The sequence below is a fragment of the Lissotriton helveticus genome, chromosome 1_1 (genome assembly GCF_964261635.1).
Source record: "Lissotriton helveticus chromosome 1_1, aLisHel1.1, whole genome shotgun sequence".
NCBI lineage: Eukaryota > Metazoa > Chordata > Amphibia > Caudata > Salamandridae > Lissotriton > Lissotriton helveticus.
Genome location: NC_136057.1, coordinates 1,633,081,341 through 1,633,096,793, shown reverse-complemented (window position 1 = coordinate 1,633,096,793; position 15,453 = coordinate 1,633,081,341).

Genomic DNA, 15,453 nt, shown 5'->3' with positions numbered 1-15,453 from the left:
GATGGCATTATAGGGCCATGTTACACAAGTTACCAGTTATATACATTTTTTAACAATTTTATTTACGAGTTGTAAATGTACAGTGTGATTCTGTTAATAAAGCCAACACTTTATTTTTGGGTGGAGTAAGTATAGAACAAACCATACTTTAAAATTATTGTTGTAGCGTGTATTAAGTGTAACATTAATAGACCAACCTGCTGTTCCATACAATAATTTTATTTTATGGCAATAGAATGAGATGCTTTGTGACACAGTATTACACTATGCCGTTGGTCACTCTAGGGGGGAAACTAGGATTGAATAAAAAAGGCATCATCAGAGAAGGTTACATGGTAATTTAGCCATGCCTAATTGCTGTAACCCAGTGTGCAAATAGGCTTATTACATATGACAATTGGGCTGTAGGAGCCACTTGAACCAGAGGAAGGAGAGGGAGCTCAGATCCTATCTTGCTCAATTCAATTCAATAACACTTTATTTTGGCTATCAAAGCCATAAAAACATGTACAAACATATCCTAATACAATAAATTCAGGATTATAAATTCATGAAATTACCATAAAAATATCTAACATATAAAAAAAAATCATCAGATGCATACAATAAAAATTACATTGCGTAATAAAAGTAATTAAAAATCAATTGTTCACATGTGTAGGAAAGTGCCCCTTTTTGCATAGTTACCCACTAACATTTTGCCAGATACCTGATACCAACTTGACTGAGTGTGTGCTGGGGCCCTGCTCACCAAGCCCCAGCACCAGTGTTCTTCTCAAAACTGTACCTTTGTCTTCACAATTGGCACACCTCTGGGCCACTTGTAAGTGCCTTGTAAAAGGTACCTCTGGTACCAAGGGCCTTGTGACCAGAGAGGGCCTCTGAGGGCTGCAGCTTGTACTATGCCACCCTCAGAGGCCCCTCACCTTAACACCCACACACTACCATTGCAGGCTGCGTGTTTTGGTGCAGCCTAAACTGAAGAGTCATCATGGCACACATCCCTGTGTGCCATGCCCGCAAACACTGCCTGTGGCAAGGGTAAGTCACCTTTTTAGCAGGCTTTACAGCCCTAAGGCATGGTGCACCATATCACAAGTGAGGTTATAGCTGCATGAGCAATATGCCTACAGTGTCTGTGACATTCACAGACATTGTAAGTGCAGTGAAGCCATTTTGAGTACATGGGTTGTGAGTGTGGTGGTGAGCCTCAGCAAGGCCTACCAGTGCAAGGGATTCACCCTTCTCTGCACAGAGTCCTCAGACCAATAGGAAGAAGTTGGCACAGAAACTGGAATAGAAAATACAGAGTTTATTAAACCTCATGAGGTGGATCTACATTCACACAACACCCTTCGGCAACGTATGACGTAGCACACTGAATGGAAGGAGCTTGGTCCTTTTATACCCACACAGGGGCTCAAATGAAGGCGGTACAACTACAAAATGCTGGTTTTAGGTACATATAAGGTCATACAGAAAATGCACAATCAACAAGTGGGAGGAGCTAAACAGTTGCTAATTCTGGTGGACACATCCTGACAGTTACAAGTTGGGGACAGCTGTAAGCTCAACTGAGCATGTGCGGAGCAGGAGAGGCTAAATATATCTCGTCTCTAGACAGATTTCAGGAGCAGTTAACAGGAAGGTTGGACAGAGCACATGGAGAGCACATGGTAAACAAAATGGCTGACAGAAATACAAAATGGATTCCGCAAATACAGACAAGATAGTCTCTAAAAGCAGGATGGCTTCAGTTAATGCTAACCTAATCGCTGCCAAATTACAACAGGAGTTTGTCATTAAGAACTCCACAGCTCCATGGTGGCTTTACTAAAACCTTAAAATGTTGCTACCAAACGTATCAGGATAATAAACCCACACTGATGACAGTGTCGGATTTATTATAAAATGCGCTCAGAGTACATCTTAGAGATGCCCCCTGAAAAACTGCCAACTTCTAGTGTATTGGCCGACTGGTCCATGCCAGCCAGCCACCACCAGACATATTCCTGGGGTGAGAGCCTTTGTGCTCTCGGAGCTCAGGAACACAGTCTATTCTGGCTGGGGGAGCTTCATACTTGGCGGTGAGCCTCAAAGGCTCTCCCCTTGTGATGTGATGTGATGATTTGGGTAGCTCCAACTAGTGGAGCAGCCCACCTACCTGCCTCAGCCTCACTTTTGGCTGCAGGACAGGCAAGAAAATTAGTAAGAAAAGTAGAAGTGTCCACCTTTACATGGCACACCCCTAGGGACACCAGGAGATGAGGTGAACCCCTCTCTTAGAAATTCTCCATCTTGAATTTGAGAATTAGGCCAATAGGAACAGGGAAGTGACACTCTCCCCAAAGTGAAGGGGCACCCAAAGGGTGTAATCAACCTAGGGGACTGTAGCCATTGGCTACTTCCCCCACCCTCAGTAACACCCTTACATTTAGTATTTAAGGCCCCCCCTGTACCTTGTTCCTCCGATTCAATGACCTACAAATAAGAAGGAACAAAGAGCTGTGCAGCAGTGGAGAATAAGATGACAACTGATTTGACCCCAGCCCTACCAGCCTGTCTCCTCCTCCAGCGACCCTACCACAAGCAATTGTCGTGGGCCACAGCCAGCAACCTCAAGAACCCCGGAGGATCTGTGCTGTCTTCAACAAAGTCTCCTGTCTCCTGTGGACACCACATCTTTCCAGCCAAGAAACCAACACAAACCCTCTGGATCCAGGTGGATCCCAATCACTTGCACCTCTTTGCACCCGAAGCCTAAGTCCAGGTGGCCTATGTTCCCAGTGAAGTCTCCTGGGTGATCCTGACCTGTGATCAGTGTTGGACAACCTCTCCTGACCTCCTCTTGATGCCTGTGGCCTCAACCTGATGGGGTCCCCTGGACTGTGACCAGATGTGGTGAGAAAATCCGATGTCAAAAGACACCGCTGCCTTGGTGTGCCTACCCGACACTGAGATTGTGACTACCTGTTTAGTAGTCAAATATAGCTTTTATGAGTTTAGAGGAGTTCTGACAACTTTTGGGCCCGGTGCCACTGCATCTGCTGCACCATTCAAATAGCGACACTGTTGCCTGCAAGATAACTGCACTTGTGACTGCCTGTTTAGTAGTAACATATAGAAATATTAGGTGTTTAGAGGAGTTCTGACAATGTTTTGGCCCAGTACCATTGCATCTGCTGCACCATTCAAATCATGACCCTGTTGTCTGCAAGGTAACTGCACATGTAACTGCCTGTTTAGTAATAAAATATAGCATAGCTCATGTATATTAACATTCTTTTTAACATGCAATGTTTATTGCAACATTTATAATTTGACCATAATGACCAAAAAGATTATTTACAAAAATCAATCTGATAATGCCTACAAAGTGCAAAGAAAGGTAGTGAGGCATGCATTGGAAATGCCTCAAACATTATGAAGCTAAAGTGTCTGCTTTACACAACCAAGTAATAAATAGCAAGCATACATTCAAGTATAGTGTTAGAAGCTTTCTGCCTTTTCCTGTGGGAAGAGATCCTATCTTACCTTGATAGTGAATGTGGTTTAAACAATGTGAACAGCTTTTGTAGAAGTATCGGAAATGCGTGCAGCCAGGGAAGTTAACAAAAAAGTTCCAAAGAAAGTGAACGAACACAGTAATTCGGCTATGGGAACTGATAAGAGCTCCCTTTTAAGTTATAATAAATACAAGAGAGGCTAATCCTCAGAAGTACCAAAGTAATATTTTCTACAAACAGTGCCTGGAAATCAGTTCTTGAATGTGTGTTTCTAGTTTGTATGAGTATGTTCACCAAATACAGTCACACTACCCTCTGATAAGCCAAACTGCTCAGCCCAGCTACCACTAAATTGAGAGTAAGGTATTATCTACTTTAACCTCTGCGATACCTTTGGGGACTCACTTGACTGTGCACACTATACCTCTTTGTGGTAAAGTATATACAGAGCCAGCTTCATATAACATGCATGAAGAAAAATCCCTTCTGCAAGTTGACCATAGCCCTCAAAATCTTGGCTACAGTGCATGCATATAATGGCTGGCAGTCTGATCTAAGAATACAGAGGACAGCACTATGGTTGCTGGTGCCTTGTTCTTTACATGAAGGTGACAGCCAATATGAATGGGCATAGGTGGGACAAGCATAAAAGGCATGGGCTACAGTTTCTCTCAAGTGATTATATACAACACAAGCCTGGGAATCAGAAGATGTCCATTTATAGGTAAAAGCTTTAAGCGGTAATGTGCATACTCTGAACTAGAAGTATCATTTTCTATCTAGCGGTACGGTAATATAGTCCCAATAAACTAATCCCATTTGTTAGGGGAGCATTTGCCATTCTGTGGAATTCAACATATTTTTACCCAACAGAGTTTTTGAGTGCTTCCATTGGGGGAATGGGAGCTACAGAAGGGCTTTCCCACAGGTCATCCAGCCTCATTGAGCGAAGTGACCATTGGATTTCATTAAGTCACTTTATTTTACGGGAGCTGTCAGATTTCGTTACATTCTGGAGGGCAGCAGTGCAGTGAGTTAGCTCAGGGGTAGACCTCCACTTGCTCTCCACCCTTTTTATGCCCATGTAAAATGTCAAGGGGAATAAGGGGGTGCTCAGTGGAATGTGGACAATATTTCTCAAAAATATCTTCTCTGATCTAATGAATTCATCAATATTTACAAAGCCTCACAGCTCAGCCCCGTATAAAGCGGACCCCAGTGCTCTTGATTCATATATCTGAGGACAGGGTCTATTGGTATGCTGGAATGCTCTTTGGAATTAACCCCCACTATTTGTATATGCTGTAAAGTATGATCACCTTCTTCACATGAGGTTTCCAGGACATGGAGTCAGCAAAAGTGACTCCCAAGTACGCAAAGGAGCCCACCCTCTCCAGTGGCACACCATCATATGCCAATCCTCCTTTAAATGTTTTGTGCAGGTTGAAATATATAATTTTGTCTTAGCTGTGTTGATTTCCAATCCTTGAGAGCAGCAGAACTCACCAAAGTGATTCAGAAGCTTTTGTATTCCGCTCAGGGTTTTGAAAATCAGCAAGGTATTGTTCAAAAACAATAGGATTGGGGATTTTACATTGGCCACTGAGGGAGGATCCATAGGGGACAATCTTAAACAGTGAACTATATCATTGAGGAACAAGGAAAATAGAGTAGGGGCCAAAAAGCAGCCTTGCCATACCCCTCTGGATACAGGAATCTGTCAACTCACTCTGTATTCCCCAGTGAACTCTAGCAAAGTTCTGGTTGTGTAACCAAACTATGATAGATAGAATACCAAGGGGCATACCCATCTCAATGAGTACTTGTCATAACTTGGGATATGGAACCAGATTGAAAGCTGATTTCAAATCGACAAATGCAATGTAAAGGTTGTCCTTGCCAATTACAACCGTTTTCCAATAAATCATTAGAAAATAGAACACTTTATCATTGGTGGACACCTTTTTCCAAAACCGAGCCTGGAAGGACATTAAGATGTGGGTTGTGTCTATCCACTCCTGGATCTTGACTAGCACACATCGACTGAAAACGTTTTATATGCGTTCTATAAGATTATTGGCCTGTAGTTACCAGGCTGAGTTCTTTTACCCTTTTTGTATATATTGGTATCACTGCAGCCCCACCCTTCAAGAATCGAGGATAGGGGATCCTCCTGCGATGGCATTAACTATAAAGAGGATGTATTTGGACCAGGCATCAATATCATGTAGAAAAATATTGTCTAGAAAACCATCTGGGCCACCTGCCTTACCATGTGTAACGGCTTTAAGAGAGTTTAGAACATCCTTAATTTGAAACAGAGGCTCAGCGCTCAGAGGAAGTGGCTACTACAGTACCCTTAACTGAGCTAGGAGTACTATCATAATAAGCTTCTTAAAATGATCAAACCACTCAGGAGGAGAAACATGGTTAATTGGCAATTAATCGCAATTAAGGAATAATTCCTCATTCATTTCTATGGGCCGGGAGGCCCAGAGGAATGAATGTGAAATTGATCTCAATTTGCGATATGCAATTTGCTAATCGCAAATTGAGAATAATTCCAAGGGTGCAGGGGTGTCTCAAGAACACCCTGCTGCACCCCCGAAAATGACATGTGTGCGCATATGGCGCACATACATGCCCTAAGGGCATGTATGAGCGTCACATGGCACCTTTACAAAGTGCATAAAGTGCATTTGTAACAGAAATCGCAAATTACCACCAAGTACAAGTTGGTGGTAATTGCGATTTCTAAGCCTAAATTTGCAATTCTGAAATGGTTGATACATTGCATTTAAGAAATCGCAATTTGCGATTTCTTAAATGCTTACTCAATATTAAGGAATCGCAAAATTTGTGATTCCTTAATATTGAGAGGCATTTTTCTTCATACATACCATTTTACTATTTTTCAGTCGCAAACGCTGTTTTTTAGCGATTCGCAGCGTTTGCGACTAAAAAATAGCTTGATACATCTGCCCCCTATTTCCTTAGTTCTCAAGGTTATTTCAATAGTGTCCTGTGTGACGGAAGGAATCCTTCTAGCCATAAGTATGTCTTCTCGAATAACCGATCTGCAGCCCCTGACATGCCTTATCCAGTGGATCACTTTGTTTATAAGGGGATTCTCTGCTATATGCCTCTCTTATAAAGGTAGTTTTGAGACCATAGTTATTGGAATTCTGTTTGAATCTGGGCCATAAAGAGTAGTGATCCTTATAGTTGTCATCCTAATGCCATGGCAAAAAACTTTAGAGACATTTTATAAGTTACAAAATCTGTTTCGTTGCTTGAAACATGTCACTATCACAGTTCAAACAACCAAAACTAACTCGAAGACACCATCATACGTCCTCCATACAGGTAATATCTTCTCTCTCTACAATCCTCCATTTAGGTGTGCACAGCAGCATGTACCACTGTAAAATAGACCAAATCGAAAAGCAAGAATAAATAGGCAACTGCAAAGAAGAAATAGAACCAAAATAGTCTTAGTGAAATAAGCTACTGGGCGGAAAGAATCTCAATGACAATTATGAAAATACAGCCTCCTGTGGCAATAGAATTTCCAGCCACCAGCGCTGTTGAGACCAAACTGCCCATAAGGTAGCTGGAAAGGGGAAATGTATGCTTATATTCTACCTGGCATTGTCAGATCACATATGCATAATTAGTTTGCTATCCTGGTAAACAACATCAGGATAACATATTAGTGGGAAAATCGGTTTGTCTGTCAAAGTCCAATCTTTATTTATTCAGCATACCACAAAAGTCATAGTAAAATATAAATGATGACAATAAAAAGTTTGCAAGACAAAAATCATCAAAATAGCAGAACCGCTAATTAGAAAAGGCAATGCAGCATACCAGTATTATCAAATGCTATCAAACAGAGAAATCCAAATACCTTTTTCTAATTACAAGTGCCTTTCTAATAAAATGTAATACTGCATAACAATTCTCTATTGTGCAAAGGCTCTACAAAAACACCATGCCATTCACGAGCTGTATCAATTTGGAACTGCACAAGACTGGACCAGGAAGGAAAACCTGGACTCTACATATAATGGGCAGAACATTATAAAGTGACAAGCGCTTTGTTTGATAACTTTATTACAAAGTCATGGGGGTAAGGTAAGCAACCAAACACATTGCATAGGAAAGGCAACCTTAAAATTTATGATGCTTAATGTAAAGAATGTAAGAGAGCAGCAATAAATGGGGTTTGTAATCCAGGATCAGTATGGTTCTAGGTTCCTTGTAGTTGAGACCATAGAATATATTGCCACTTACCATGTGCTCCCTCTTCAACCTCGACTCCATACAGTGAATGAGGTAGCATTGTTTAACTTCCTCTTTACATTTTAAAGTGATAGCTTGTGGGTTATCAAACAAATCTTTCAGGTCTAATTACTCAAAGTTTTTCTTCAGATATGAGAGCCACGGAATACGGTCAACCCCATCCAAAGATAAACAGTCAGAAATGCAGGTTCTAACCAAGGCTTCCTCTGGATTTCCCCAGGTCCTAATCCACAGCATAAGCAGAGCAAAACCCATCAAATTAAGAGAGGCCTAATTTCTCATGACAGAAAAAATTGGGCATCCCCATAAGGACTATGTGTAAAGCGATTTCCTACACATTGGAGAATCCCGCATTTATAGAGCCCCACAGTCCCACACCATATAACCCAGCTGAGATATATTTACATTTATATAGGTTAATCATCTCCATGATGGGTTTTTGTTCTAAACTAAGTGCGAATCTAAAGGTTGACTCATTGTTCTTAGTAAGTCGCTGTGACCTTGCGATTAAAAGAGAGTTACATTTAAAACAAGAACTTAAAAGGATCCCTAGATAATTAAAATCTTTCCCTTTTGTATGTGTGTTTCCCCCATAACAAAACGTTTCAACCTTGTATTAAGTGGCCTACAGGTCATAATAAATTATTTAGAATGGTTTACTTTTAAATCCAAAAAGAACAGTTGATGTACAAAATGCAGAACAATGCCATACATTCACCTCAGTACAGAGATCTGGGCCTAAATCCATCGTTTTTTCACTCACCATGCCATTCCAGTTTGAACCTAGCCATATGCAAATCAGTCATGACCCTGTGCCTCATGGGAACAGTACAGCCTGAACTGCCAAGCCAGGCCCTCCCTGGACTGGAAACAATCATCCTAGGACAGGTTTCGGGGTTTCACCCCTCATCAGGCAGGATAGCGTGACTCTAGTTGCATGGAGAGCACGGGACCCACGTCTGGGCATACCCTTCCCTCTCGGGGTGACAAATGCAAAAAGAACAGTTGATTAACAGAATGCAGAACAATGTAATACATTCACCTCTGTACAGAGATCTGGGCCTAAATCCATCGTTTTTTCACTCACCATGCCATTCCAGTTTGAACCTAGCCATATGCAAATCAGTCATGACCCTGTGCCTCATGGGAACAGTACAGCCTGAACTGCCAAGCCAGGCCCTCCCTGGACTGGAAACAATCATCCTAGGACAGGTTTCGGGGTTTCACCCCTCATCAGGCAGGATAGCGTGACTCTAGTTGCATGGAGAGCACGGGACCCACGTCTGGGCATACCCTTCCCTCTCGGGGTGACAAATGCAAAAAGAACAGTTGATTAACAGAATGCAGAACAATGTAATACATTCACCTCTGTACAGAGATCTGAGCCTAAATCCATCTTTTTTTGCTCACCATGCCATTCCAGTTGGAACCCAGCCATATGCAAATCAGAATTGACCCGGTGCCTCATGGGAACAGTCCAGCCCACACTACCAGGCCAGGTCCTCCCTGGACTGGAAACAAGCATCCTAGGTCCCGTTTCAGGGTTTAACCCCTCATCGGCCAGGATAGCTTGACTCCAGTGGCAGGGAGAGCACGGGACCCGCACCGGGTCATACCCGTCCCTCTCGGGTGACAAATGCAAAAAAAAAAACAATTGATGGACAGAATGCAGAACAATTTCATACATTCACCCCAGTACAGAGATCTTGACCTACATTCATTACTTTTAAATCCAATTCTACCCAATAGGAGGAGTAGGAATCCAGTAAGACCTGTAGGCCATTTGCTGTACGGGCAATCAGCACACCATCATCAGTGTACAGCAAAATTGAAATTGATTGCCTTCCCATTCAGCATGAGTCTTTTCCTACCTCGGAAAGATGTTTAGAAATCCTCTTTATATAACAGAGGAAGAGAAAAGGAGCTTGAATGCACCCCTGTCGCACACCCAGTGTAGTTCTAATATGTGAAGTGGTTTCACCATAGAGGCCACAGCGGACTCTAACTCTTTGATCCTGATGTCAACGCTGGATACGAATTAGTAGTTCCATTTCAACACACATATTTTCCATGGAGACCCATAGCTTTGATCCATTTACCAGATCAAAGGTGCTAGATAAATCACCGAAAGCAACAAATGTAGGGCACTTTTCTTGGCCATAGCATATTTCCCGGCTATCATATAAAAATGTAGACACTGAGCTATGGTACCAATACCTGGTGTGAAACCAAATTGAACATTTGACAGAATCCTATATTCTTCAGCCCAGATTTACAAAAGCGACAGAAGCAGGCCACCAAAAATCTTCACGCTAGAATCCATCAAGGAGATTGGTCTGTAACATCATGGTGAATTCCTATCCCTTTTTTAGGTTTCGCCCTGGGCGTTGCAACTGCGTAGCAGTTGCTCCGCCCATGGCGAAATCTCATGATCCTACATATGGGGCTTTGGTTCCGCCTCTGTCTCCCATTGGCTAGCTCCATAAATGGAGGCTAGCCATTGGGAGACAGAGGCTGTCAATCACGCTTTCCCCTGAAAACGCGATTCGGGGGCGTTTCTTGGACTTTTTTTAAGTCCCGCCCCTTTGTCCTGGGCCGCGCTGTCATTGGCTGCCGGCCCGGGACACCCCCGTGACGTAATTCCCCAGGCCGCGCTGTGATTGGCTGGCCGGCCTGGGACCTGACTTGTTCTCGTTCTCCTCTCACTCCGTTACTCTCTACCTAATCCCCAATGACCCATCCACCATCCCCTAAAACACAGTCCTGCTTGGGCCTTCTGGCAGGCCCTTTCCCTTCTCTATTCCCCCAGTGCACACCGTACCCCACTGCCTACTTCTATAGCACATCTGCGCTATGCCTTTTACACAGCGCGGCCTTTTGTTTCCTACGCTGTGTATTAAATGGCGCAACTTCGATTAGATGTGAGAATGTTTCTCGTCGCATTTCATCATTCTTGCCTATGTTAAGGAGATGGTCATGAAACACTATGAAATATGTCTGGGGTTTTAATTCACATTAGTCTCCACATTTTAGCATTGATGCGACCAGTTCTCAGATTTAAAATATCCACCCACTCTGCTGATCCTCTGACTTTGCTAACAAGTAACCGTTGTAACAATAAAGTAACAAAACGTGAGGGTGCCCCCCTGCAAGAGATGATAAAAGGGCCCCCACACTCACATTAGTACTAGTAGGCGCTGAGGGGGCTTCCGCCATTATAGGTTTGCCTGGTGACCCCCACCCCACCACTGGGGCCTTTGTTACGCTCGTGCGATGTAGCACGCACAGTGCGTTCCTTGGAGGTCATAGATCTGTCGCGTAGCAACTGCTTTGTGACGTGTTTGCGTAGTTTGTGACGTGTTGGCGTACCCCGTGACGTGTTGTGAGTAGTCTCTGTGGGCTCCGGTTCAGTCCGAGATGATGCCTCAGCGCGAGGGCAGGTTCCTGATGTCGGAGGGCTCTTCGCCTGCAGAGTTGATCCCTGCAGTATGCGGTCAGCATGCGTTTGGGCTGTTGGAACTCTGTGTGGTGCTTGGACGGGCGTTGGTTAATCTGGGTAGTCTGTTCGTTAAAGAAACTAGCACAATCCATAGTAGGACAAGCAGTAGCCTATGCCTCTTTCTGCAGTACCACTGTAAGTGAAGCGCCAGATGGATAGGGGCATGCTCTTGTCTATTTGAACAGTAGGGGGGCAGTAGTCCTTTTTATACTGTTTGCAGCGCAGGTCTGTATGGAAATGTAGTGTAATATGTCAAGGCAATGTTGATACAGACTGGAAATACTCCTTTTATATACTGGGGAAATTTAGAAGCTGTCATGGAAATGATGCTAAACTTACTGATGAGTATGGCAGTAATGGCCTTAGATTTTGGAATATTATCATTGATGTGTAAATAGTTATTTTCTTTACTTTGGAGTTATATTGTAAAGCAGCAGAGTGGCCGCTGGCATAGCAATGCGGTATTACAAACGGAGATAATGTTGATACCACTATCATACAAGTGTTATGGCAGGATTAGAATCACCCGAAACTCACCCTGGTGGGAGCTGATCCCCGAGTGCAACATCCTGCACCAACCTTCTTCTCACTGGACTATCACACACCCTTGTTGGACTACAAGTCCCAGGGTGCAATATGTGCCTTCCCGCCACCGCAGCTGAGGGGGAGGCACCCTCCATCGCGCTCAAAATTGCTGCCTCACCCAAGCGGCGCGAGACACACGCTCACGGGCTGGGCTGGGCCCGGCCCGGTATCTTGGTTCTTGGATCCGGTTATCAAACTGATTTCAAAATTTGTTGTACAACAAGGGGCAGGCTGATTATTTTTGTATTTCACCTCTACTTGGAATGGCAGCTAAATTGAAATCAATGGGGGGGAAAGCAGTCACTTAAAAAACATCGCTAAATTCTACACTCGATTGCTTCCTCCTACGGGACGCCAAGGCCATTGATACGGAGATTCAGGTTGCAGAGCGACGTTTGTCAGTAGAAAGGGTTTCAGCTGGCCCTACTGTTGAGGCTACTGTTCAAGTTCTCCCATCAAGTGACTCCAGCCAGACAAATCATGTACTTATTAGAAGTCCATCTGTCTCGTCCCCCGTGCAGTGCCCTTCCTCTTTACTCACGGCAACTCCCGTGCATGAAATCCCAGTCAAAAAGAAAACAAGCATTTTCAATGCAATGGTTTCGCCTTTGGAAAAGTTAAAGCTAATGGCAATGTAAAAGTCAATGCCATCTATTTTGCTATTCTCAAAACAAACACATAAATTCAAATTTTGACATTTACAATGCCAATAGCTCTAACTTTTCCAAAGGCGCAACCATTGCATTGAAAATGCTTGTTTTATAAATGAGGACAATAATTACTGTCCTCCAAGAGTCAGGAATTTGGCCTGTCAATGTGCTCCTATAAATGTTTGTTAACATCGACGCCCATAAATTGCATATTAGATTTAAAGATGTCAACATGGACACCATCTCAGCCTGGTGCTTTCCCATGGGCACATTTGTTGATGGCAATGGCAACTTCATTGATTTCAATTAACCCCCCTCGGAGCTGATGACGAGCTCAGCTCGTCATGAGCGTGACCTGCCGTGCGCTGATGACGAGCTGAGCTCATCATGTAACGCGGCAATTTGCAAAACGCAGCGCGCAGCGGGAAAACCGCTAGCGCGCATGCGGTTAAGATTTGAGGAAGCCTGTAAACAATTCCCATTCTGATAGATGCTGTCTACTGGAGTCACTATATTTCTCCTTATAAACCAAATCGCTAGTGAAATTTAAATCATGCCTCAGTTTAAAGGTATTTAGGGCCTACACATACGACGTATGCTTAAAGTGTTTTTTGGGTTCATAAAACTACAGGAAAGGCTTACCATTGTAATGGCATAAAAGCATTATCAATATCCCCAACACACATAAAATCCACCTTGCGTTTAGCTTTCATATAAAAATAAGCTAAAAAATTATCAAAATGCTCTATCGCATCAGTTGTGTGCTGGTTAAAAATATTATAGTAAAACTCTACCAATAGAATATCAGTCTCAGTAGAGAAAGCTAAAAGAGTTACCAAAAAGAAAGGAGAAGACCAAACTAATGGGGCCTTAAAGCAGTAATAATAGTTCATATAAAAGTGGCAAGACCACGCTTGGACCTTCTAGCCTGTGACGCAAGGGCTGGGTTTTGTGTTTCTCTCTCTTTCACTTCAGGTTATGTTCCTTGTTTTTGTGGTTTGAATTCTTTCACTTGGCTGCTTTAGCAGTTTTTCGTGTATGGTAGCACTTCACTGAAGAGAACCCAAGTTGGAGCCTGACTCAAGACATTAATATGCATGTACATTGTTATCTATACAGTTCAAAGCATCCTATCCTGAGACGCGGCTGACCCATGATGTGTTGTAGGTGGTATGTTTGTAACCACCCCCCCAAATGAACGGATCGATATAGTACAACTTGTACATTATACACCCCTACAGAATTCGCAGCCGGTCCGGCTAGGGTTGTAGGAGGTATGCTGTGTAATTGCTCTTCTGATTAATCTGCCAAAAAAAATTTGATTCTAAAAAGGGCGTCGTTTTGGAAACCCTTTGTTGTCCATGTCTCCGGCCAACAAAGAATGTCTGAAGTGTTCACAAAGTCAATGTAATCAGGGTTTGAAATCTTTGAGCGTGCACTTGCAATGTTCCAAGAAATGAGAGTAAAGGCCTTCAGTGCAACTGATAAATCTGGATTTGTGAGTGAAACCATGGAGTCCTCTATTTGTTGAGTCCTCAACGGCCTTGACACTAAATTAGACCTAAACTGAGATGGCAGTCAATCTATCATATCCATACTTGTTTTGAAGACAAAACATTTCCTCATGGGAACATTGTACCACTGGGACATAATTAACATAAGAGCACGATCATTTCCCAGCATAATAGCTGGTCGTTGCTGGCACAAACACAGGTTATGAAAGAAACCAAGAGGGTGACCTACAATACCCACTTTTTTAAGTCAAGTAGTGTAAATGCTTTAACAGAAAATTCACTAAATCAAGGGATTTAAAATTAATCAACACACAGTCTCCTTTGATGTTCTTAACTGAAGGGCCAACCCTGCATGGGAAAAGAATCTCACTGTTCATGTCATGAAAATGCCCTGCTGTTGACCGTATCCAATAAGCAGTCTTTAATTTTATGGCCTGAGTGTGTTCAATCATCCCATCTACAAGAGAAGGGACATACGCCAAAACAGTTACATAGGGGGTACAATCTGAGGGCAGTTGAAGGGTCTTAATACTTTTGTGATAAGAATTCCAATGCTTTATAGGAACTGTGTTACTTACAAGAGCCCACTGGATATTATCAGTAGGTGCTTCATGTTGGTTAGCACTCCCTGGCATTTGACTGGGGGGAGGAACCATTTCTTGTGGGCGGTCACAAGCTGGTTCCTGTCCATCCAAATTAAGTGTTGTCGTGGGAGTGTGTTTAATGTCCTGCTGTGGCAGCCTTATTAACGCCCAGGTGTTTAAGTCATCTGGTGCGTAATTGCCAACATGATTTTATGGTTGATTTTATTACAAAAGTCAGATAGCAGGGCTTCTGTTTTAGTTAAAAACTGCTTCAGATTCTCTGTAAAAAGGATATTGGTATTGTTTGTTGCGTTAAGCCCAACAGATCTTTGCACCCCTCCTTTGCCCCATGCTAATGAATTTTTCATGATCGCTGTATTCCTAGTTGGTCGGCTTCTTACCTCCCGCTTCTTTTTTGAGGGGGGGGACTCGCTATATGCAAGACGTAAACCCATGAGGATCTACCATCTCTGTACATACTTGAGGGTAACCACGGGGTGAATCACTATGTTGCTGCTCTCTCAATCCTGGAGCCTGTTGTTCCTCTTGTACCTGAGTGAAGAGTTGTGAATAATTAGCTCCCTGGTTTTCGTAATGATAACATGAGGCTCAAGATGTAGCTCCCAGACTTTCCTCTGAGTGGCGTCAATCCTCTCCTCTATATTTTCAAGTTCCGGTGGCAATTACCCCATTACACTGGTCAGGTAATTACACCAAACCCTCTCCTAGAATGAAGGGATATATCTCTGGTCCCCCCTCACCTTGCTCAAGGGCGAAGGGGGAGGACATAACCCCTCTCCCTCACCTGTT